Source organism: Aquarana catesbeiana, linkage group LG02, assembly GCF_042186555.1.
Source record: "Aquarana catesbeiana isolate 2022-GZ linkage group LG02, ASM4218655v1, whole genome shotgun sequence".
Classification (NCBI taxonomy): Eukaryota; Metazoa; Chordata; class Amphibia; order Anura; family Ranidae; genus Aquarana; species Aquarana catesbeiana.
In genome coordinates, this window is record NC_133325.1 from 119947734 (window position 1) to 119970061 (window position 22328).

At 39.9% G+C, this 22328-nt stretch overlaps 1 protein-coding gene across 1 annotated transcript in view; it reads right to left on the minus strand.

The window, feature by feature from the left end:
- Positions 1–22328, minus strand: part of WASF3 (WASP family member 3) — a 130622-nt gene that overhangs the window by 49798 nt on the left and 58496 nt on the right. The window contains exon 2 of the mRNA XM_073613402.1: positions 10316–10403. The gene's annotated coding sequence lies outside the window, so the exon portion shown is untranslated. The remainder of the gene's footprint in view (positions 1–10315; positions 10404–22328) is intronic.

A 22328-nucleotide genomic window follows, 5' to 3' on the forward strand; every position in this document is an offset into this window, starting at 1 on the left:
TCCGATCTACAGTGACTGCACTTTCAGTGCACTTGTAGTGCAAAGTGGATTTGCCTTTCGTAAATAACCCCCATAGTGTCGGTGTGTTTTAGGTAGGGCAAAAAAAACAAAAAAAAACAAAATGTGCATGATTGTTCCCTGGCTGTACTATGGGTACAGACAACAAATAACATACACATATGTAGTATCGCTGCAATCATCAGGAGCAGGAGAATTTGTTTTGGGTTGTTCTTTGGTGATAGGTTATGGTGATAACAAGAAATTGACAGCTACATTTAAAAAAAAAAACGTTTTTTTTTTTTTTTTTTACTATTTTGCGCCAGTTTTCCTTTGATAATAACAATACAAAAAAATCAGGTGATATCCATTACCATTTACCACCCAATGAAAGCCCAATTTGTCATGAAGAAAAACAAGGTATAATCCACCTGGATATACAAAGTAGTTGTGATGACATGTATGGTTTTACTAACTCATCTAATCACACAGAACTGTCTGAATCATTTCTACAAGTGTCTAAAAGCAGCTGCAAATCTCAAACTCTGCCAAGGGAATTGTGTTCCACGTGTTCAGATTGAAAATTAGCTTGTTTAGCCATGACTGCTTAACCAGATACTTTAATATGAACATAATTATACTGGCAACCTGAACTGTATTGCTTCTGAAAATTGTATTATTTATATACTGTGTGATATATCAGCAAAGGCGAGCTGCCATGTGTCTCAGTTATCTAGTATTCGTGCTTCAACATCCATCAGACTCCTAAACACCGCTCTCCATAGAATTCACAAACAGAGGGCAGATGGGGCAACGGTCTTTCTGCTTTTTTTTTTATTCAAAATTCCATGTTACGCTGTTCTCGGTTCTGTGTAATATGGAATTTTGAATAAATATTAAACAGGAAGAACGGTACTCCATATCCTTAATTTGTTGGATTATATATCACATGAACTTTTACAAGTTACATTTGTCCCAGCTCCAAACAAGCTTACAATGTAATGTTCCTTCTGCAGTCATCCTTCCGCAGATACTGGTGCCAATTTGTGTGGAGGCCTGCTAACCTGTCTGCATATTTTTTTTGAAGGAAACTAAAAACAAGGCAGTTCCTAGTGGAAACTGAACGAAGGCCATGTGGCTATCCAATAATTCACCAAGCAGCTCTTTGGGTTCTTGTGTAAAACATGTCCGTGTTTCCAACAGGTTCTAGCTGTCGTATTTTCAAGAAAAATGTTTGGTGTATACAGCACCCACCCAATCTATATACCATATGGGACAGTTGGTTTTTATACACTGGGAGGATGATTTGTATGCGATATCTGTTCCAAAGCTGTTCTACTGTGGAAAGCCACCACTGATCCAAAAGCTTCAAGATGACACTTTAGGTTAATGCACATAAAGTTCCATCCACCTTGAACTCTGGAATCTTTCCTATTCTTGATTTCTTTCCTTTTCTATTTATTTCTATTCCTTGTTCTCAATGTTGTTATTTTTGGAAGTTCCTTAAGGACTTTGTGTAACGTTTTGGGTCCTCTTGGTAGGCTAAGCTTTGGCTGGTCCTAACTGGGATTGGCCTTGACTGATAATATTTCTGAAGCTAGACTGCTTATCCTTCTGTTTAAAAAGTACTACTGTTATTTGAAGTTGTCTTGCTGCTACAATCTATCTATTCTTTTTGGACTACTGATATTATTGTGTGTCGGTCAGTTGTGAATCTTGTAAGATGTCCTTTGTTGTTCTCTCTCTTTTTCTGCTGTATAAAGGGAACAATTTAATAAAAATTGTTAATTAAACAAAAGAAAAAAAAATCCATTCACCACAAGGAGGCAACTTTCAGAGTAATTACTCCTAGTGACCAGACATTGGAAATGTGTTAAAATAAATTTAACAAAAGTTCCTTTCTATGGAACCAAACTGACTTGTGGTCGATTTGTTGAGATAAAAATCCAGTAAAAAATGACACTGAATCCAACTCTCTGATAAGATAGCTCAATTCATTTTGACCTGTTCTGGGGGTTAAAATATTTGACTGCTTGTTGACCTGTTCTTTTCTTTAACCAACTAGATTAAAGTATTAGTAAAAGAAGATGCTGACATGTTAATCCTCTTCTTATGGAGATAAATGCTCACACTGAACTCTCCAAGATGCAGACATCCCAATGAGAGGTTCCTGCAGAAAGAACTGGAACACAACAGGGTCTTCTACAGGAATGGTTTTGTGTGCTTTGTTCTTTGGTATGCTTGTAGTGTAAGTCAAAGTAATGTTTTCTGCTAGCAAGGACCATCATCTTCTCTGGTCCCCTTTTTCATATCTTTCTGCTTTCTCTATTCTGTTTCATGTCTCTCCTTTTAGTGGAAAAAGACAATTTCCAACCAATTTCAGTTGTCAATTATGCAAATTGGGGTGGAGCCACAACCCTTCCCTACCCCTCACTTTACAGATCAAGTGATCCTTACTGGGAGAGTAAGTTTTCTCTGTGGTTGGATTGGGGATCTTTTTAGGGTTCAAAGGCAAAATAAACAGTACTCCTCTTGTGTTTGTAAAACAGCTAAGTACAGTCTTTTCACTGTATGCATTGCAAGCAGATGATAACAGGTTCAAATGTTTGACATGACAAACCTGTCTCATCCAACTGACACATAGCAAATGGACATGCAACTCAAATTGTACCAGAACCATCCAAAAGGGAAATTTTCTTTACATAGCTCTTTCATATCTGAACTTTAGCAAACCACTAAATATATATAGCAGAAATAAATGTATTAAAACTATTTGCAAAAGGATTTAGAATTCTTTAAGGCAGTCAAGCAAACCACTCTTCCTGTAACCTTCCTGCAGACTACGTGGCAGCTAAGCAATACAGTTTGGCCTCAAATAAAACTCTAGCTAATAATTGACAATGAAGGAGCAGCAAACTTGGAGATTTACTAAAACTGGTGCACACAGAATCTGGTGCAGCTGTGCATAGTAACCAATCAGCTCGCATAGCATGATATCTGAACAGAACGCCAAACAGCCCTTGAGGCATATTGAAAACAAACCTCAAGGGAACCCCTCAAAAATCAGAACTGACTAAAAAGGTAAAAGGGTGGCTATAGCCACCCACACAAGGTTAGAAATGGAGGAAAACATACCGTAACTTAGACTGATGCAAAAGACACCAGAAAGCAAAGATGAACAGAAACCCACCCATCTGACTAAACACCTACAGGTGTCACTAGGTATGACAGAGGCACTCTTGTCACCTTGACTAACCCTGAACCAGAATAAAAGGGGGGAATTTTGACTTACCTGTAAATTCCATATCTTGGAGTACAGTACAGTACAAGGTATATGCAGAATATTCTTTTACACCATAAGTTATAGGCATGTACCTTCAGGTAATTTGGGGGACACGTCCCCTGGATGACTCCACTATAACCCTACCCCATTCTATGATCCCTCAGTTTTGTAGCAAGCAATGAAGAATAAACCAAGGGATGGAAGGGAGGGTGGTCTGTGTCCCGTGTTGTACTTCAAGATATGTAATTTACAGGCAAGTCAAAATTCCCTTTATCTTAATCATATAGTACAAGGCACAGGAAGAATATTCATACTAGATTGGACATTCCCAATCAATGAATAGGAAGAGTGGCCAACAATGATGCAAACAGAACAGTGCCAACAGCCCCAACAACAAGTTGCAAAAGACCCAACCTCACAGAACTGCTGCAAGAACCTTGAGGCCAAAAGCTACATCAGCAGGAGATTGAATGTCCACCTGGAAAATGTTGAAAAAGCATGAACAAAAGACCAGGTTGTGGCCTCTCACAACTGGGCTACCAAGGCTTGGTGCCAAAATGCCTATGAAACACCCACCAATCTGGTGCAATGTGTGCATAAAATGGCAGAAGATCTCTTTTTGAGAACGTAAGCTCCTGCAATCAGATTCCGTATCCATTGTGCAATTTTTGACTTTGAAGCAGGGTGACCTCTGCAAGGTCCAGAGAACAGGGCAAACAGGGAATCTATTTGTCTGATTGGAGGCGTAGCCTTAAGATTTACTCTAATGGTTCAGGCAATGTAGCAAGATTTCCTGAGGATGCTTAGGAACAGGGCAAAAGAAACATAGAAAAGTGACAGCAGAAAAAAAGACCAAGTAGTCCATCGAGTCTGCCCAACCTTTTCTTCTCATTTATTATTTTTATAAATATATATATATATTATTCATTGACAGATAGAAAGTTGTAGGACCTTGACTATTTGTTTCCCTGAAAGATGATGAGACAGGTCTAGTTCCGATTGCCTTATATAAGGCGGGTAGAAAGGCATATCCATTTGGAATACAATTGGAAAATTGAGTGTGAAGGTGGGTCACAGTTAAAAACCAATTCCCCCTGTGTGGTTAGGTCCATTATAAAACATGTGGTTTGGGGAACAAATTGATAAAGTGGTTTAGCCAAATGTCTTAACCTCCCTGGCGGTTTTCCCGAGTGTGGCTCGGGGTTAAAATTCAGGACCATTAGCGGTAACCCCGAGGCACACTCGGGATTACATCGCAGGATCCTGGTGCCTCCTTACTTACCTTGTCCCCGGGTTCCTGCGATGTCCCCCGCAGTGTCCGAGGGCTCCGTCCTCCTCCGAAGCCTCTCCTTGCCAGGCTCCGTTCCCTGCGAGCGTCGCGACGCACGGGGGCGGAGCCTGGCGGCAAATTAAAAAAAAGTAAAAATCATAACACATACAGTACTGTAATCTTACAGATTACAGTACTGTATGAAATGATTTCACATCCCTTTTGTCCCCAGTGCTTTGGCCCATGCCCTACATGCAGTTTTACATGATATACACTGTTCTTTCTGCCTGGAAACTGGAGATTGTCCATAGCAACCAAAAAGTGTCCCTTTACGTCAAAAGTGGCTTTAGACCAGCTAGAAAACAGCGATAGTAAATTAGAACACTTGCAGAATTGAGGGATAGTGAATTGTGGGGAAATTTATTTTATTACTATTTATTTTTATTTTTTTTTAATTATTTATTTTTATTTATTATATTATAATTTATGTTTTTGTGTTTCAAGCTTTATCATACCCGGGATATCTACTAGACTCTGGTTTGGACAGATTTAAGTGTGTTATTGTTAAGATTTACAGACCTACAATATAAAACGCCAAATTTCCATGCAAAATAATTGTACCGCTTTCAGCACCTAAAATCCGAAATAATCATACCACCAGGGAGGTTAAATGGTATAAAGGTTGTATTGCTCCTTGAATGATAACTTCCCATAGGAGTTTCATTTCAGGGATGGCCTGGACCTGGTGCAAGAGTAAGGCCCCATTCACACTTGTAAATTGGGTCATTTGCGATTTGATGTGAGAGACCCAGACAGGGTTCTCTGCGATAAGCTGTGGGTGGAGACCCCATAGAAAACAATGAGAGGCTGACTGCTCTCACATCTATTCGTGCCTGCAAATGACAGACACAAACAGATATTCACAAGTAATCGCTACATAGGTGATGAAAAATGCAATTGAATATGTAGCCACATCCCTGCAACAGACATGAATGAAAACCACATTGTGTGGCATTCATGACAATCATCATGCCATAATCAAATAGAGGTGGATTTCTAGATGTTAACAGAGTCCTAGAACCCAGATTTAAGAAAACTGGTAAAGGTAAAGTGTTACTAAACGCAGGACCCTACATTCACTATATGTGGTCTCCCGCAGTACTTAGAACATGGTAATGCAATCGTTTTAGTAAATTTAAACTGCTAAATACTTTTTCTCATCAGCAATATTTAGCAGTCTTATGACTTCTATCAGTTCCTGGTTAAAGCTTGTAGGAGGAGTTTTTATTCTGCAATGAGCTGTCCTATCAGGATCCAGAACCCCTGACCCTCTGTCTGGACAGTGCTGATTGGCCCTTTGTTGATCACATGCACTCTTCCAAGAAAAAAAAAAACTCTCTAGCAATACACAACAAACTGAGCATGTGCAGCCTGACTCTATAGATTTTGGGGTTTATTTACTAAAGGCAAATCCACTTTGCACTGCAAGTGCACTTGGAAGTAAAGTCGCTGTAGATCTGAAGGGGATATGCAAGGAAAATAAAAAACAGCATTTTAGCTTGGACATGATTAGATGATAAAATCAGCAGAGCTTCCACTCATTTCAGATCTACCCCTTAGATTTAGAGCGACTGCACTTCCAAGTGCACTTGCAGTGAAAAGTAGATTTACCTTTCGTAAATAACCCCCTTTGTCTTATCCGCACCTGTTTTGGAGTCAGTGGAAGAAGGGGAGGTTCTGTGCATACAGGATCAAACAGCCTTTTTTACACAATGCAGAGGATTAACCCCCTAGGTTTCACAGTGAGTATAAACAAGCGTGCTTTACTGCAGATACAGACTGATTTTACTGTTATGGGTTTAGTAACACAGTTTATACTGTACTTAACAAAAATTCAAATAAACATGAAATTTAAAAGTCACTATAGCTGAATATAACCATATTCCAAACAGTTGTTACATATTAGTTGCAAACAACAAATAGATATAGTATCATGGTTAACCATTTGGGGTAAATATGAAAACCCAAACTAAATGATATTCTCTATTTAAATTCATAACATAAGCGTTCAGTTTGGATCTGTCAGTTTTTCAGATGGATCTATAACGAACCACAGAGTATGTCTATGGATGGGTGGATATAAACAAATTTACATCTGAGTCATTTTATATCTGCAGAAAACAGATGTAAATTGATGTAAACTGAACTGAAGACAGATGTAATGGAAGTAAACTGAAATGAACTGAAGATGGACATACAAACTGATGAAGATTGATGTAACAAGAATATGTATTCATCATTTTTTTTCCCAGCAAAAAAAGGTGACTGGACTGATGACATTTGTGTGAAAGGATCCTATATGCTCTATTTACACCCTACAGATTTCATTTAGGTTTTGGGATGGAGCACTCCTTAAAGATGTAGTAAAGTCCCTTTTCTTCACTTGTACCTACAGGTAAACTTACAATCAGGCTTATCTGTAGGTATTTAGGGTAATATGTGATAGGGGGCGCTATTATAAGGTGATAAACAATGTTTTTAACGTTTGTATAAATATTAATAAATAATAGACATTCGTGATTGAGCAAACATAATAAAGTACATAGTGATGATACAAAAAATACAATTCATCAAAAATAATAATAACAGTCCTCCAATAGTGATGATCGTAATGCTATCAGTGAAACAGATATTCCATCAATTCAAAGTCCATTTGGGGGTTATTTACTAAAGGCAAATCCACTTTGCACTATAAGTGCACTTGAAAGGGCAGTCGCTGTAGATTTAAGCTTGCACATGATTGGATGATAAAATCAGCAGAGCTTCCTCTCATTTCAGATCTTCTGCTCAAATCTACAGCAAGCGCACTTGTAGTGCAAAGTGGATTTGCCTTTAGTAAATCAACCCCTATGTCTTTTAATGATGTGACTCTAATCCATGCACCGTCACCAATGGCAAATCTTTATAAATAACACCCGATGAGTGTGAGTAAAATGCCTACTCACCAGACAGACAGAAGTGCTTCCTGATGACTTTGTAAAACTAAATGTACGTTGAGGCGTATCCCAGTCATGTCAGTTCTGGTTATCTTACCTCCGGTTTCTCATCACCATGACGGTGGAACGCACGCCGACTACCGAGCGGAGGCCGGGCATCTGCAGATCTTCTGTCTGGTAATTCATGCTGATATCCCCAGTGCCGGGAAAAGGCACCTTCAAATGTAAGCAGTCACTTTGGAATTTGTTTTAAATAAACTTTAGTACGCAATGGTCCCGTTCATTTTTATTTCCTAATGGGTTATCGTGGTGGAGAGGAGGATACAAATAAAAAGGTTTCCAGATACATCTCCATTGGTTTACCAGCAAGCTCATTGATCTACATAAACAGCCTGTTTTGACCTTCTTTTTAGTTAAAGAGGTCATGTCTGTCTGGTGTGTAGGCATTTTACTCACACTCATCGGGTGTTATTTATAAAGATTCGCCATTGGTGACGGTGCATGGATTAGAGTCACATCATTAAAAGACATATGGACTTTGAATTGATGGAATATCCCTTTCACTGATAGCATCACTATCATCACTATTGGAGGACTATTATGATTGTTTTTGATGAATTGTATTTTTTGTATCATCACTAAGCACTATGCACTTTATTTATGTTTGCTCAATCAAGAATGTCTATTATTATTTAATATTTCTACAAACGGTAAAAACATTGTTTAGCACTTTAAAATAGCGCCCCCTATCACACATTACCCCAATTACTTAAAGTCAGTACTTTGCACTTTGAGGGGAGCAGCTTAATTAATTATTTTGCATACTCATTTTTGTAGCGCAAGGTTGTTTCACTTTTTACCTGTAAGTAGAGCTGCACGATTCTGGCTAAAATGAGAATCATGATTTTTTTTTGCTTAGAAGATAGATCACGATTCTCTCAAGATTCTCGCGGTGTAACATCATCTTTCACATTAAAATAAAAAAAATGGGCTAACTTTGCTGTTTCTTTTTTTTTGTTATTAATTGAAGTGTTTTTTTCCCCAAAAATTGCGTTTCAAAGACCGCTGGGCAAATACAGTGTGACATAAAATATTGCAGCAATTGACATTTTATTCCCTAGGGTCTCTGATAAAATATATATAATGTTTGGGGGTTCCAAGTAATTTTCTAGCAAAAAATATTGATTTTACCTTAAGGGTCCTTTCACACTGGGGCGGTTTGCAGGCGCTATTGCGCTAATAATAGCGCCTGCAAACCGACCCGAAAGTTCAGCTGCTTTCATTCCAGTGTGAAAGCCCCGAGGGCTTTCACACTGGAGCGATACACTGACAGGACGGTAAAAAAAGTCCTGCCAGCCGCATCTTTGGAGCGGTGAAGGAACGGAGTGTATACCGCTCCTTCACCGCTCCTGCCCATTGAAATCAATGGGACGGCACGGCTATACCGCCGGCAAAGTGCCTCTGCAGAGGCACTTTGCGGTGGTTTTAACCCTTTCTCGGCCGCTAGCAGGGGGGTAAAACCGGCCCGCTAGCGGCCGCATACCGCCGGTAAAGCGTCGCTTACAATAGCGGCGCTTTACTGCCGACAACGCCCCCGCCCCAGTGTGAAAGGACTCTAAGGCCACTTTCACACTGAGGCGCTTCTAAACTGCCAGTAAAAACACTGAGCGCTTTTGAAGAGCTTTTCAGGCACTTTTGAAGAGCTTTCCATTCATTTCAATGGAGAGGGGAGTTTTTCCCAGCCCTGCCAGCACACTGCCCCAGTGTGAAAGCATTCATTGATTTTAATGGAAATAAGTTTTCGTGAGCTTTTTAGGCGCTGTTTTTAGCGTGAAAGCGCCTGAAAAGGGCCTCAGTGTGAAAGTGGTCTAAGAAACAAGTGTCAGAAAAAGATTTAGACTTTAATTGGTTAAACTTCCTGCACTTGTTATATGAAAGAATCGGCAAACTCTGCAATAGAGAACGTCAGAGGGGTTGAATCGAGATCACAATTTTTTAACGATTAATTGTGCAGCTCTACCTGTAAGTATAATGAATATCTCCTAAATATGCAACGTTTAGGAGATATTCACGTCGACAATAACCGATTATGCCACCTGCACATGCACAGTGATGCTCTGCATTCAGGGCACACAGCATGCAGTTGAATGCAGAGCGCTGTGCGCAGGAGTGACGTCATTGCGGCTCTAGCCATTCAAACGGCCGGAGTCGTGAACCCAGAGGAGACAGGGTAAACATGAAAGTGTGGGGGGGATCTTTGACAGTGGTGAGCTGGAGGGCTCTGTGTGCAGGTAAGTGTGTAATAATGTGCTAGTATGCGGTACATACTATGGCTTAGACCTGCAGGGAACCCAATTTTTGGGGCAGTTTACTACTGCTTTAACCTCATTAACTCTCCCACACACAGTCTGGCAATTTTTTTCTCTATAAATCTTTTTATTTTGAAATTTGTATAACGTTTAGAGCAAAAAGTAGGTAGCACAACAGCCAGCCGCAGTCTGGCAATTTTCAAGAAATAGATTCACCATACAATCTTCGGATAAACTAAATGGCATTAAGATGCTGCAAGCGCACGCTTGAATTACTTTCTTCCCTCACCCTTCCCCCCCCCCCCCCCCCAAAAAAAATCACTATAGAACGACAAAAACAAATAATGGGGTATGGAGTAGGAATTCAGCTCCTGTGGATGTATTAATATGACAATTTTACTTGGTAGCATTCCTGAACCAAGCTCACAGGTTGTAAAAAAGTCTCTGTATTTCTACTTACAAGTTTTTCTTCAAAATCCTTCAGAGGAAGCCAAACATTGGTTCTTGTGCTTGTTACTGATCAGCCAGTTTCAAGTGGAGCTCAAATTCTAAAAGAGAGGAGAAAAAAAAATGTATTAGATAATTCACAAAAAAGAAGCACATGGGCATTTTGTGCCTAGGTAAGAATGGCATTTCTGTTCCCCTGTTTCCCCTCCCTCTTGGATTCTGCATGTGTGCTCATGTGTTGCAGGGCTTCAAGTCTTGACTGAGCCCTGTGGCACATCTGCACAGGTATGGCTTTCCCACACATCTGCACAAGACAGCAGTGTTTGCAGAAAATCTCCTGCGCAGATGTGCCCTTCTAATGCCGCGTACACACGATCGGATTTTCAGACAACAAATGTTGGATGAAAGCTTGTTGGTGGAAAGTCCGACTGTGTGTATGCTCCATTGGACATTTGTTGTTGGACTTTCCGCCAACAAATGTTGGCTAGCAGGTTCTCAAATTTTCCGCCAACAAAACTTTGTTGTTGGAATTTCTGATCGTGTGTACAGAAGTCCGTCACACAAAAGTTCACGCATGCTCGGAATCAAACAGAAGGAGCCGCACTGGCTATTGAACTTCCCTTTTCTCGGCTCGTTGTACGTCTTGTACGCCACCACGTTCCCACATTCGTAATTGTTGGCCAGCATTTGTGTGACCGTGTGTGTGCAAGACAATTTTGAGCCAACAACCTTCGAAAAAAAATCCATGGTTTTGTTGGCGGAAAGTCCGATCGTGTGTACGGGGCATATGACTTGAAGGCCAGGCAGAACCCTTCAGCACACCTGTGTACATGCCATCTTATTAATAATCACGGTTGCACCGAATAGGGGGACTGAGCCACACAAGAGGAGACTGAAGTTCTTCCTTAACTTGCCCAAGAATATTTGAAGGTAACTGATTTACAAAATACATTTTGAATTTGAAGAAGCAGAAATTCCCAGACTAATCTTTCAAGCTTCAATACCTAAAATATAACTATTTTTTATTTAGTATTGGATAGTGTAGAGCAGGATTAGAACACCTGGGTTTTTATTTCTGTTTCTTTGATATAGAATTGTCCTGTTTACCTTTAACGCTGAGAGTGAAAAAAAAAAAAAAAGAATCACAAATTTTGTGTTGCCAAAAATCTTCCAATGGGGTCACTAGTTCTGGTGACCTGTTCTGGATCTGCTCCAAAAACATGCAGGACCCTTTTTTGTCAACATTGGAATCGGATCGCATGGGTGTTCAGACCCATGTGATCCGATTCCACAGTTCACACTGCATTCTGCAAACCAATTTAGGGGTGTCATTAACTTTATATTGACACCTGCAGCGGTTCGCAGAGCACAGTGTGAACTGCCTGTGATTCTGATGGGGTGCGGGAACCACACAAGAAACGCTGCGGTTCCTGCACCACATGAGTGTGAACCAGGCCTGATAAACCGAGCAAGGATATAAAAAAATGCAGCTATATACATAATATTTAATTATCTATATTGTTTGTCTATATTGTAGTTTCTACTTTGCCCAGTTATGAACATTCAAACTAGGCCCACGGTCAACTGTTCATTATGGAATGTTCAAATGAATGTTAGTTGAATATTTTGCTGCCCTGGCTCAGTGGGGTTGATTTAAAAGTACTGTGCATTCTACAAGTGCAGTTGTTCCAGAGCTTAGTAAATGAAGTAAAGCTTCTCTTTGCAAAGAATACCCAATCATGTGCAAGGAAAATAAAAAAAACTGTATTTTTCCTTGCACATGATTGGATGATGGAAGTCAGCAGAGCTTACCTTCATTTACTAAGATCTGGAACAACTGCTCTTGCAAAGTGCACAGTGTGGTTACCTTTAGTAAATCAACCCCATATCAATAAAATAGAATAAATATAAAAAGAAGAAGAATTTGTTTTAAAGAAAACTGGTCATAAGAGAAATAAGATGGTTAACCTTGAGGTCATTTTAAAAATTGCTAGTTGCCTGGTCGTATCTGGTGTCAAAGCTTCAATATGTGGCTGTCAAACAATACAAACTACAAAACCTACCACAAAGGAAAACTCTTTACACCCTGCAAATGATGTAAATCTGGGGCAGACAAATTATATAAAATTTACATGTAAGCACATTGAAACCTAGCTGCCAATGGCACCAACGCCAATAAAAGTTCAAAAAAGTTAGCTACCAGCTGTAGAGTTTTAGGTGTATTCGTCAGCTGACTCCTCGAATATGTCTAGCCTTAAAGTAAAAAAAGCTGTAACGCCATATAAGATAATTGCACAGTAAGTACCATATTTAAACCTGACCAGGTCAGTGCTATCCCCCTGTCTTGTAAAGTTATAAGTCTACCCTGGACAGCCGAATGGCCACTTATTTGGTCTGTTTGAGGTCACCTCACCTGAAAAAGTTAAGAAGCAAGGAGAGATAAGTCACTGTTCTTTACCAAGACATGCTGGATTCAAGCTTGGGAAAAGGAGGCTTCCATTCAATAGCATTTATAAATAGGAAAACTAAATCATATATGAATTCTCTTCAAATGGGAACCTGACATGAAGCAAAACAGCCACCAAGAATGCTTTAATGGATGCAGTTATTCTTCCAACTCAAGTGCAACACACTCATTTTGCAGCAGTGAAGTTAATCCTAATCAGACTCACGTTAAGTGAGCTTTCTGAGACCACAGCTTTGTGTCATGACATATTCCTCTTACTTATTCCAGTCACGAGGAGGCTGGATAATGCTATAAGTAAAAACAGAACCCCTTTTAAATCAGCACACTAAAAGAAACCTCATAGTTGTAAGTAACATGACGAAGAGTTATAATAAAATGCTTTGTAGATGCAGAACATTGCACACAGGTGCACACAAGATGCACTGATGAGTAGCTGTTACCGTGGTGACGATAGGAAGAGTGGGCTCTAGAAATTATCACTTTGATTCATGGGCACACATCTGTTTTTATAATAGACAACATGGTAACACTTCACAATCACTTTAGTTTAAACATAACTGAACAAGCCAATAAAGGACACACATCTGCTAGGCATGTTAAATGTGGCAAATCTCTGGAGAAAAAGTTCCTCTACAGGAACACTTCCAGTCTAATGGGACACTGCAGGCTAATGCACAGTTTTGGGCATGAATAATGCAAAGAAACCACTTCACAAGAAAGTCAACAAGCACCAAATGAAAGCGGCAAATGTCAGTCTTCTAGGAGTAAGAAAGTTGTCATGGTAAAGTCCACTGATCTTTAGAGGAATACACTCACAACTTTTGTCAACCGAGTTGCTATTCAGATCTTTGAAGGCTAAATGTTCTGCCAAACTACAATCTACTGGCAACAATATCTTCAATTGCACATGTTAAATTGAAGAGCTAAGAAAAGAGTATTTATGAAGTGTATTATTTAAATAGCACAACAGGTACTTAAAGAGACTCTGACGACGCTACGGATAAGACACCAGACATACTGAGAATTGGGGGAATTGAGAGGAAAACCCCTCACTGAAGAGAATCATCAGAATCTGCATGTCACTACACCGTGACACTATATATATTCCTGCCTAAATTGATGCCAGCAATTTCTCAGGTCAAACAACTTTTGGTGTCTTTCAACCGTGGCCCCTATTTAGGTGGATCTCCGTAGGATCATCCTATACCTGGGGCACAGCCATCAACGACCTTGTCAGTCCGGTTCACTTTGTATTCATTGACTCTCTGTGGGTCTTTTTCTTTTACCTAAATGTATGAAGTCACAAGACACCGATGGATTTACTATATGATTGTAGTTTTCTCTGTATAAACCCCTGAAGAAAGGTGTTCAAGCCAGAAACGTTGGGTACACCAGAGACAAAATCACTATCTGCTTACATCGTACCGTACCTTCTGCATATTATCCATGTGTCTTTGCGTAGACATTTTTCCTGTATTGTAAATTATTTTGTAATAAAATTTATACTTTTTAAAATAGTTGGTGTCCATGTCACCTTTAAAGTTCCATCCTGCCAAGGGGGTTATCTGTTTGTGCTTCCAGTCTAATGGGACACTGCAGGCTAATGCACACTTTTGCGCATGAATAATGCAAAGAAACCACTTCACAAGAAAGTCAACAAGCACCAAATGAAAGCGGAAATGTCTTCTAGGAGTAAGAAAGTTGTCATGGTACATACAGTCCACTGATCTTTAGAGGAATACATTCACAATATTTGTAAAAACCTAGTTGCTATTCAGATCTTTGAAGACTAAATGTTCTGCCAAACTACAATCTACTGACAATAATATGTTCAATTGCACATGTTAAATGGAAGAGCTAAGAAAAGAGTATTGATGAAGTGTATTATTTAAATAGAACAACAGGTACTTAAAGAGACACTGAAGTGAAAAAAAGGACCTCAAAAGTCATCTCCAGTTAGTCAGCTCAGTTCTCCAATTCATAGCCAGAGATATTCCTAAGGCCCTGTTTGCATGGTATGCAAAAAAAAAAACAGACTTTCTCTTTCGAGTCTTATCCTTCCTGCTCCTAAACTGATGGCTATGATGGTCAATCTCACTGGCCAATAGCAAGGTTTAGGAATGAATACATTTTGCTAATTCAAAAAGGCATTGATCACAACTGTTCTTTACCCATGGAAAAATGATGTCAAACATACTGAAAAATAGAAGTGGGGTTTACATATACTTTAAAACAAAAACAGTAGAAATAAAACCCAAAATTTAAAAAGACCCTAACATACTGGTACACGTGTTGATGACATCACTAGGCCTTCTTCCTGGCAAAGCCAAGAATCATACTATACAAGATTGATGGCCTTCCAATTCCACCAGGTATCCAGAGTCCTCCATATACAAAAATAAACTGTAATACATTTTTATTACCAGTTTATGAGACTACAACAAACTGGCCACTAATCTAACACTTATTAACCACTTTAACTGCTACAGGGGGGGAGCTGTGGGCAGAATTATGTATTTATACATGATTCTGTATGTCTGCCTGCAGGAGGTGCACGCGCCCCCAGCAGGCCCCATCTGCTGTGATGATTCACAACACAGGCTGATCTACAGGTCCCGAGGACTCGAAGTTCTCTGGCACCCACCAATTGCTGGTAAAACACGGAGAACTGAGCTATGCCTGTGTAAACAAGTTGATCATGTACTGGTGATAAAATACCACCAAAAGAAAGCTCTATTTGTAGGGGGGGAAATGACATGAATTGTATTTGGGTAAAGTGTTGCATGACCGCGCAACTGTCAGTTAAAGTAACGCAATCAAGAGAAAAGGAATCCGCTGCTCCGGGTGTGTGCAATACCTCAATTGGAACCAAGTAGGAGTGCTAGCCCAGGCCCGCCTCCTTGAAAACTTGAGAAAAAGAAGAAATGGCTGCAAAACAAAATGCCTTTTATTGAAAACGACCAGGATACACCAGGTATTAGTCACGTAGACGCGTTTCCCACATCTGACCTGTGCTTAATCAATACAAAGTAACGCAATGCCGTATCACAAGTCTTCCGAAGGTCAAGTGGTTAAATCTTTTTTTTTTTAAATAACTAGTGTATCAAGACTGTGTATGCATTTACAATCCCCATACAAGTTTTATTGCACAAAACCACACATCTTACAAATAACCATAGTATCATTTACCCTTATTAAAATATGGTCACCCTTCATACATCTCTTGATATTGAAAAGTCCCACATTAAAGTCTCTCAGAACAAAAAACTATACATATAAATCACAAACTGCAATCTTTGTGAGCAAAAACAAATAGTTCCCTAGTTCCCTAGTTCAGGACAGTAGGGGTTATACAAGTTTGGCAATCAACTTTAAATCCTCCATAACCAAAATGTAGTGTGTCCAGCGTTGTATATCCAAATGGAGCAATTCTGTGATATATAATCATAAGTAGTGAGAATGAGGGAGTTGCGATGAAAAAACCTTTGAATGGAAAGGGGAATCTCAGATTTCAACCTCAGAGTCAGGTCTAAGGCCAGCCATAGATGGTTTGAAATTCGGCCAGTTCAGCAGATTTGAACCATGTATGGGCAGGCTGAATGTACCAAGTTGATCAATTGATCAACTTGGGTACAGCGGGCCTGCTGGATTTAATATAGGATTATGGCTAGCGGCTAGTATAGCCGCTAGCCATAATCACTGTCTTGTCTGTCATACAATGGCTCGGTGGCTCGGCGGGAGGGATTCTCCTGTCAACTCTGCCTCTGTTGATGGGGGAACTGTGGTTGCAGAAAAGAAACTTGCTCCTTGTATGGCCTGCCTAGGACATTCTCCCTTTTATCCAGTGCTTGTATACAGTGCTTTGTGGACACAGTCACTGGAGACTTGACAGATTTTTACAGAGTATCTGGGGGATAGTTTGACATGGGCCGAACACACCAAGTTTTATAAGAAATGAGGCAGAACTCTGAAAATTTTAATAAAACCATCCAATTATGATCGTGACATATTTATCATGGTATGTCAATATGCCAATGTCAACTTGGCGTACAGGAAGATAAAAAGGAGTTATTCAACATCATTGACTAGTCCTTTAAAAAGGAAATGATTGATAAGAAGGCAGTCAAGGTTTTTTTTTTTTTTAACCTGCTTCCAAAAGAGAAAAAAATATATACCCACCCGGGAGACATATCTCAGGGAGAGATTTCCTGACTGTACAAGTGAGTGAATATATTGATAAAATCCTTGACCCATTTATGCTGGCATTATGGACATATTATCATACAACATATCACAGGGACTCTACCCATCTTTTAGCTCATTTGAACAATTTTGTGGTCCCTATCCGTACCTTGTTAGTTACGCTGGATATATATGATGTGTGCTACTGTCAAGAACAGGGTACAGTGATGGGCATGAAATGTGTCCCAGGCTCTGCAGATATTTATTTGGGAAAATGGGTACAGGAAAGAAAACTTGTCAACATACCCAATTAAGATTAAAGCTTGGTACAGGTAAATCAAAGATTTATTGATATCACAGTTTGTAAAGCTATTGAGTCCTTGGAATGAGACAAAAAGGGATCTCCATTACCAAAGTTTTTTTAGAATGCCAACTTAAACAAGTAGCTTGTAACATGCAAAGAATTTTCACCTTAAAGAAGAGCATACTGGTGGGATAGTACCTGCGGTCTCACAGGAATTGTTCCTTATTGGCAGAATTTGAGGAAGAAGCAAAGGTTTTGAAAACTAGATTTTTGTGAAAGACATACACGAAAAGTTGGCTTAAGAAATCACACCATCAAGTGAAGAACAGCTCTAGGGAGGATCTTTTGTACAAAAAGTGCCCCAGGACCAATGAATGAAGCAAACATGTTATGTTTAAACTATACCAATGCCTCCTCCACAAGGTGAGAATTATTTGCAAGAAATACTGATATTACTGACCAATAATGATACTGAAAATAATTTTCTGACACCAAACCCCAATATAATCTTTAGGAAAGTAAAATACAAATGTATTTTTATACATGGCCATTTCCAACATTATGAACCAAAAACTGGAATGGAAAAAAGAGCGGGGGGAGGAGGTAAATATGATCATTGTGACTTCATGTTTGGAAGGGGATGCTTTAAGACTGTCTACCAGAAGACTCCCTAAGTTCCAAATTTCTGCTGACTGACACTCGGAGTTGTTTACATTTTGGTCTGTACCATTTATGTGGGAAATGCCATTAGAACTGTGAAAATAAAGGTTTATGTGATCATATAAATATGATATTTGATGTATCCAGTGACAAAGCATTTGACATTTGAATGCATTGGCCATCTGGAATTTTTGAAAATCTAGGTCATAAAAAAAGGCTGAAATAGATCCATGTAATGCCGCGTACACACGATCGGCCTTTCCGACAGGAAATGTTGGATGTGAGCTTGTTGGCGGTAAGTCCGACCGTGTGTATGCTCCATCAGACATTTATCATCGGACTTTCCGCCTACAAATGTTGGCTAGCATGTTCTCAAATTTTCTGCCAACAAATGTTTGTTGTCTGACTTTCTGATTGTGTGTACACAAGTCCATCGGGCAAAAGTCCAAAGTACAAACACGCATGCTCAGAATCAAGGACGAGCCGGAAGCGCTCAGTCTTGTAAACCTAGCGTAATGGAGATATCACGTACTCTTGTACGGCACTACATTCGTAATTGTTGGCCAACATTTGTGTGACTGTGTGTATGCAAGCAAGTTAGAGCCAACACCCTTCGAACAAAAATCCACGGTTTTGTTGTGGGAAATTCCAATCGTGTGTATGGGGCATTAGAGTGATTCTGAAGAGATTATTGCAAATTAAAAAAGTAAATAGATCTTAGAACTGCAAGCAACTTGCCCACCGGAGATAAAATAGAGTTTTAGCTTGAGTTCATTCTTGTAGAATTTTACATATATGATACCAGGATTAGTGCAACAGGGTTGATTTACTAAAGGCCTCTCTCACTCCTGGAGGTTCAATCTCTTCCATCCAACAGCTTTCATCCTTTGATCATTGTTAAAGATACAGAAAGAGGGAGTGAGTATCGGCTATAATGATTGCCCGTTCCAGCTAAGGAGGCCATGGTTTCCCTTCTTGTCCACACATCAGTGTCCTTCAATAAGTCTATGTGCTTGCAATCTGCTATTACCGGGGGAGCATTGTCACCCAGAGGCAGGTTGTCTAGCTCTGAGTGCTGGGAATATGAAAGGAACAGGCTCCAAGATATTAATGTGATTGTAAAGTCTCGTTTTTTTTCTATAAAAATAACAAACATGTTATATTTACTTGCTCTGTACAGTGGCTTTGCACAGGGCAGCCCTGATCCTCCTCTTCTCAGGTCCTTCTCCGGCTCTCCTGGCCTCTCCCTGCTGTTGAGTGCCCCCACAGCAAGCAGCTTGCTATGGGGACGCTTGCTATGGGGACACCCGAGCTGAGTCACAGCTCCCTGTGTCCATTCAGACACGGAGCCACTTGGCTGACTTTGATTGACATCAGCGGGAGCCAATGGCACCACTGCTGTGTCTTAGCCAATCATGAGGGACAGTCCCGGGCGGCCGAGGAATTTGTGGACATCGCTGGATAGAGATGGGGCTCAAGTATGTATTAGGGGATGCTAGGGAGGCTGCTGCATACAGAAGGCTTTTTCTCTTAAAGCATAGAATGCATTAAGATAAAAAACCTTCTGCCTTTACAACCACTTTAATGTCACCTTCTCTATGGTCTCAACTCTGCTGATTTCCAGGAAATCTTCTACGAATTCCACATATCATCCCTTCTGGAGTAAGTTTGAATGCTTTTCTTCTAGTTGTTTAAACTTCCAGTGTTCCCTTACCATCTTTATTTTTTTTTTTCAGGTGGACCTTTACAGTGGTTTGGGTTACAAAACACTCAATGTACACAGCTCAGTACTGACAATTACTCTGGGTTACTCTGCATCCCCAATAATTATCTCCTCATGGGTTGCAGACTACATAGATCGCCCACACAAAGGAAGGTCTACCTGTTCCAGAGGAAATAAAGAAAATTCAACCAAAGCGATGGAAGCATGGTCTAAAGCAGCCTTGCTCAACCTTTTCAACACAAAGGAAAGAAATAACTTTCCATTTTTAGGGAACTCCTGCTAAAAATTATTATATATCTACTTGCTCCTTACACGTGTGGTCATTGGAAAGAATCCTCCTCTTACAAATAGCTAAAAAAATCAGTAGGGTCAGTTGGAACTTATCTGAGAGGCTCAGAAATTGCTCATTACTCAAGGAACCTCTAGCAACCTCTGGAGGAACCCTAGTTGAGAAACCGTGGTCAAAGAGACAACTGCTGGGACATTTTTTACCTTTATAAAGGGAAAGCATTAAGGTAAAAATATGTTGTCTTTAGAGCCTCTTTAATAGTTTGGGTTTACATATACATTAATTTAGGGCACGAAAAAACCCAGGTGCCAGGTCACCATGGTGACAAGAAGTTCCGTCCTGGCGCCTGGGCTGCCTCCCGAATACTCCCCACACCCCATGTGCGCCCCTCCCTGCTATGTATCCTGGGCTCCGCTTGCCCATCTGTGGGCCCGGGACCAGCATAGCGGGTGCTGCCCTGTAGAGGGGAGGGCCATCAAGGCCAGGAAAGAATGTAATGCAGTGCGATGTGCATTCCATTCCATTACATTCAATGGAGCACAGGGGAGACATGCAGGGTATTTTAGACCCTGCTTGTCTCATTAAGTTAACCTCCCTGGCGGTTTTCCTGAGTGTGGCTCGGGGTTAAATTTCAGTACCATTATCGGTAACCCCGAGCCACACTCGGGATTGCATTGCATCCTGGTGCTTTATACTTACCTTGTCCTTAGGATCCTGCAATGTCCCCCCCGCTGTGTCCGAGGGCTCTGTCCTCCGCCCGATGCCTCACTGTACCGGGCTCCGTTCCCTGCGAGCGTTGCAACGCATGGGGGCAAAGCCTGTCGGCAAATTCAAAACATTGAAAAATCATAATACATACAGTACACTGTAATCCTAATGATTACATTACTGTATGAAATTATTTCACATCCCTTTTGTCCCTAGTGCTTTGTCCAGTGCCCTGCATGCAGTTTTATATGATATATACTGTTTTTTCTGCCTGGAAACTAGAGATTGTCCATAGCAACCAAAAAGTGTCCCTTTACATCAAAAGTGGTTTTAGACCAGCTAGAAAACAGCAATAGTAAATTAGAATCACTTGCAGATTTGAGCGATAGTGAATCGTGGGGAAATTCATTTTTTTATTATTATATTATTATTTTTTATAATTATTTATATTTATTTATTATATTATAATTTCTGATTTTGTGTTTCAAACTTTATCATACCCGGGATATCTACTAGACTCTTGTTTGGACAGATTTAAGTGTGTTATTGCTAAGAATTACAGGCCTACAATATAAAACGCCAAATTTTTATGCAAAATAGTTGTACTGCTTTGAGACGCAAAAATGTGACATAATCGTACCGCCAGGAGGGCTACAGAGAACCCGTCACCAAAAAAAAAACTCATCACATAAGGGATGTTTTTGTCCCCTATGTGATGTTAAACAAAAAAGTTAAGTAAAAAAAAAAAGTTACACCCCAGCACATAAACCTCCCCCCCAAAAAAATTGAGGCCCCCACCCCCACATATATACGCATGTACAAATGTAAATGCACTCAGCAGGGCGCCTAAACCTAAAAACGTCAATTGCAATGCATGTTATGTATCGATACGCACACCGGAATGAGAGCAATAATTCTAGCACCAGACTTCCTTCGTAATGCTAAACTGATTGAAACATCACCTATGGAAAATATAGGGTATTGACATGTTTAAGCTTTGACATGTTGGGTATCTATTTACTCGGTGCAACCTTGGCTATTATATTTTACCACAAAATTGGGTAAATTATCGCATTTTGTGCACCCTAAAATTAATTTTAATGTGTTTTTTTACTAAAATGTTGTGTTTCCTAAAAAAAATTCTATTCTCTAGGGTGTCTGCTTTCATAGAATATAGAATGTTTGGGAGTTATATGTAATCTTCAGGCCTAAAATTATTTTTTTAAACGTGTGCAAAAAAGCAAAAACTGCTCTGGCTGTGAAAAGGGTTAAAGGATGAGTTCACCTTCAGGAACATGTTACATGTTCTACCCATAAGATTTTCTTACAATATCCGAACTGTCATAAAGGTGGAATTCCACGCACTATTATTTATAAGAAAAAAAATAAAAAGGCTTAGTACAAATATTGAATTACTTAGAACAGGGGTGTCCAAACTTTTTTCAAAGAGGGCCAGATTTGATGAAGTGAACATGCGTGAGGGCCGACCATTTTGCCTGACATTCTTTGAACCATTAAAATTAAATGCAACTTAACTAATACACTGCCCAACAAGAATTCTCTTGCCTTTGTAGCTGTGTGCGGTGAAGAGTCTAAGGATGAGCTTGGGCGAGTTACTTATCCGCGTATAACACACACCTTCACTTTAAGAGGGAAGTATCAGGAGAAAACTTCAATTTTAAATAAAGAACTG